We start from the raw sequence: 5000 nt of genomic DNA on the forward strand, positions 1-5000 counted from the left end.
ACAGAGAATGGTTGTATTTATTCTTTTGGGAATAAATTAGTGAGATACTTGACACTGCTTAGCTACTACAGGTCTTGCAAGCATGTTTGAATACCAGAGAGTGCACAGCGTAAGGCTTCAACATTCAGCCTGTTTCTGTATTTGGTCTTGAGAGCAACGAGCCTGGAAAATGCAGCTTCACAGAAATACATGGATCCGAACATACTTAGGATCTGAATGAGTCCGACTAAAGTAGTAGACTAAAGGAACCTAAGGTTATACGGCGACATTTTTGCATTTTCTCATAAACTTCTTAACATGAGTTCCTCTCTCTTGTTAAGAAAATAACAAATATAATTAGAGAATTTTACATTTTTTTCTAGGGCTTGCGCACCCCTGGAAATAACTGACGCCCCTCAAAGGGGGCGGCCCCCTCCCCCAAATTGAAAACCACTGAATTACATGAGTTATTTGCGTCGCATATAAAGAAATGAGTAACTGAACTGGTGATAAATATTGAGATTGGACAAAATGGTAATAAGGCTATTACAGGCAAAATGATAGATCGGTATATTTTGAGAAAGTTTTATCTTATGGAAAGAGCGGACAGTGACAGGATGGCGAAGGAATGTAAATTTCACACACACACGCACGCACACAAATGTGTGTGTGTTTATGTATGTATGTATACACACACACACACACGCACACACACACACACACACCACACACACATATATATATATATATATATATATATATATATATATATATATATATATATATATGATGAGAAATGTGAGAAAAAGTATAATAGAAAATCATCTTCGTATGTACAGAAAAAAATACAGATTATTCTGAATATAATACCGATGAAAACTTTTTTCGGAACCTGTAAACGCGTTTTAGCTTAATTGGCTTCTTTTCGTATCTTTCAAAGGCTCGGCTAAAAATAAATAGAGTAAAAATTTTCAAGTAAAATGCCTCTGGCGGAGCGTCAATTAAGTTATGAGTAATGATGATGATAACTGTGAAATATGAGCTTGGGGGACCTTTGCGTCATAATTTTTCTCTCTCTCTCGCTCTCTCTCTCTCTCTCTCTCTCTCTCTCTCTCTCTCTCACCGAAAGTATATTTTTGTCACACAGTAGATAGGTGAAACGCATTATATGGCGTTACTGAAATTGATGTATCTTAAGTTTCCGTTAGTCACGTTGAAAGGCGAATTTAGTTTTCTTTTCACAAAATAATCTTACGTTTGTGAAGTATTTTTCTGTAAATGTTTTTTGCTTCGTTAGAAGAAGGAAACGTAATAAGCGTCAATAATGAGATTACTGTTGTATGATTAATTATATGCATCAGGGGAAGCTCTTTTCTGTATATTAGCAGACAAATGAGTTAAGGAGAGATGCAGAATGCGAGCGAGTCTTGTCTCCACCAAGCGTCATTTGAAACTACTAGCAAAAGTGGCACATGCTGTTGTTAAGAGAACCAGTACGCACTGCGGGTGCCATTTCTTACGTAGGACATTTTCTGGACGATTATAGTTATGTTTAGAAATATAGTGTTTTTTTTTCATTATGTTTTATCTTCTGAAACCTTTTGATTTTTATACCATTGCTTTATCAAAAGACTTTTAATATTTTCTTCCTTGTGAGATCTTGAAATATTTCTTTCAAAAGTTATGTACAATAATAATGTTAGTTCCACTTAGTTATGTGATGTGCCCCTTTTGGGAAACGAATTTGCTCTTACATATTATATAAAAATTGTAAATAAAAATTTTCTTCAGTTTGCACACATGCTGTTAAGGTGCCTGGACAATGTTTTACACCCGAATTGTATAAATTTTGGTGCATAAATGTTTCATTCAAGATTCATGTTTTCGCAGTTTTAGGTATTGTTGTAAGTAATCTTTGCTACAAAAAGACCAAGTCTCACCTAGATTTTCAATGAGCAGATTGCTTTTTACCTACTACCATAAGATCATAGCATTGTACATTGATATGCTGTTTGGTATTTGTACTATCCTCTGCGTTTATACTTTGCTTCTTATGTATAATTTCAAAGAAGAGACATAGTCATATATTGCCATGGGCCTTTGTCTATTCGTTGGCATTCACTATAATATTTTAATTTGAAGGAAAAAGTGCTTTCGTGGTAATCTAGTATTGTGGCCCTGACACGTGTTGAAAATTAATTTCGTATTCATTGACAGGAAGTAGACAGGAATTTATGTAGAGCACACTTCTGCATTTTCTTTTGTCACGTTGGGCCTATGACTTTCTCTCCCGGGGAAAAGACCCTATCCTCCAGATAGAGTTATTATCTTTCTCGATTATTAAGAAGTGGGCCTCTCACTATTTTTCCTTTCCATGATACTGTCATCCATCATTCATGACAGTTATATTTCTTCCTTTGGCGTTCCTCTTCATTCTTTTCCCTTCCCTCTTTGATTCACTGTTAGTTTAACGCAGATAACATTATGAGGAAGCCTGTCTTAATAATTTGCATCAAAATATCATCCGGCGCACTACACCTGTATAGGTACCGCCAAAACAGTTTAGACGGTACTAATGCATCCTACATCACATCATATTGGAAGACACTGTGATTCCAATTATTGTTGTTATATCACTGACTTTTTCAAATGGTGTCATAGATCTTGCTAGAGCAGCGTAACCCTCCTTCAAACTTTTCACTTTCCCCAATACCCTCGAACGCTGAAGGAAGATTTGATTTCATATGATCTTATTAATATACCTTATGCATTCCCTAGCAATATTGTTTCGCGTAAAAGTAGTTCCGTAAGCCATCTCAAAGAAATGCTAGTTTCTGGTGTTAATGAAGGTCTGCCTCTGTTTATATTTTTCAAATATAAATATTCAAGTTCATGCATATTGTATGTTCCATGCTTCTGGCCATTTTTTTGTACTTTGTTATTTGAACTTTGTTGTTCCTTTATATAAAGGAGTTAAATATTAACAAGTCAATTATTCATTAAGAATTGTATTTTGTTTTTGTTTTTCAGAGTGACCGGGCCACAGTCGATAACCTCTTTTAAGAATAATTAAAAGTTTCTTTGCTGTTAAATATGACTATCGCCTTGCTTCCATTACTAAGAAAAGTAAAATAAAATATTTTTACAACTTTTTGATAAAATTATATTTCGAAAACATTTCAAAAGTGAGTGGTCCTTTATAAGCCATCACAAGATATATCAAATTTCTTTGTTTACTTAAATTTAAATAAAAGGGACAATTAGCTTTTGGCAAGGAATACATAACCTCTTGTAATTGCAAACCTACCACCCTGAAGTCAATCCTTTAATTAATGAATAGTATAACGGTTCCTGTAAAAAAAACTGATACTTTCACCTAATTAGAGCTTCAGATTTGTCCGAAAAAAAAACCTCAGCGCAAATTTTGTATATAGTTCTTTATTATAGCTAGTTTATAAACTTTGTTACAAAGTAAATTCCCGATTTCGAATGTTCCAGCTGATATTACCGGAATGCTCAAAGCCCTTATATTTTTTACCTTTCCGTCTAACTTCTAAAATAAGGATGAACACCAGTGTGAGGAAGATTCCGTGCTATCAGCCTCATCATGAGCCTACATAGAGAGATTAACATCACGGTGTCAACGGCTATTATAAAAACCGACATTCATGCCCATAATTATAGGTTTCCTGAATATTAACCTCAAAATCCTGGGAACTCAGGATAACATTCAGTTGTAGTTGGGAAATTCGCGAAAGCTTAGCGAAGAGTGCGCATCTGGACACAACGGTAAACAAACTTTCTCGTCAAAGTTTTATTCATATCCTTTTTTACAAGTCGCCCAAGATGGATAAAACCATTCTAGTTTTTGTTTTTTCATCGCTTCATATCTCCATTTCAAGCTTATGAGGTTCTTTGCGGAATAAATACTCTTAATTTTTTGCAGTGACAAATATGGGAATTTTGTAAAAGTAAATGATAAGTGTCAGAGAGAGAGAGAGAGAGAGAGAGAGAGAGAGAGAGAGAGAGAGAGTATGTGATCGAATAAATGAAGCAGATACACTATGTAGTCATTCCAGTACTAGAATGAGCACAAATAGAGAGAGAGAGAGAGAGAGAGAGAGAGAGAGATAGAGAGAGAGAGAGAGAGAAAGATTAAATTAAAAGGTAAAAGAAGCTGTCAAATACAAATCCCAAATGTTTGATGTCTGAGCTATGAGACAAGTATTTCAGCAATCGACTTGTTTGGCCAGAGGAGTTTACCAATAGCTTAAGATATAATTAAATAAAATCTGAGGTAGTCCAACAGCAAATGCACCCTGCAGTAATAATGAATTTCTACTTAGGTATAGCTTTCTCAAATTTCCACCCTGTGAAATTATGTTTTTCGCTTTTATGGGTCATGAGGGTTAATGTCCCTCGGTTCTTATACCTCTTCTACTTCATTTAGTCAGCGTTTTCTGAGTTGCCTACTCTTTCCCTCAAAACTGCTTTGTTATACTCCCGTTTCTCCAACACATCAACATATCGTCCTCCAGTTTCTGTTGAAGGTAATCAACGCAAAAACAACAGATGTAGCTTTTCACTTAAGCTGGCAAGTTTATCTGTTATTTGTGATATCTCTTTATTTCTCATCCTTTTCAGCTGCTATTAGACATTAAGCACAAACTAATATCAATCTTTCTTGCTTCATCTGTACTGTGGCTTTGCTTTTCCCTCATTACATTTACACAATAATAACTTTTAAAAAATCAGTCACTTGTACTGTTCAATAATGTGTATTATCATTCACAACTCAATCTGTTGCACGTTCATTGGTTTAACTAACATTATTCTTGCTCATTTCAAAACCACTTCAAAGTGTTTCATCTGTTTCAACGACTTCTCTTCGTTATCCCAAACTCGCTACTGCATCATCTGGAAGCAACAGCCTCCGTATTTAGTCTTCAGTTTTTCAACCTGGCCCCTAAATTACCTGTTCTTCCTCTGATTTTAACTATCTACAAAATACACCTAAATTT

Source organism: Macrobrachium nipponense, chromosome 11 (genome assembly GCF_015104395.2).
Source record: "Macrobrachium nipponense isolate FS-2020 chromosome 11, ASM1510439v2, whole genome shotgun sequence".
Lineage (NCBI taxonomy): Eukaryota > Metazoa > Arthropoda > Malacostraca > Decapoda > Palaemonidae > Macrobrachium > Macrobrachium nipponense.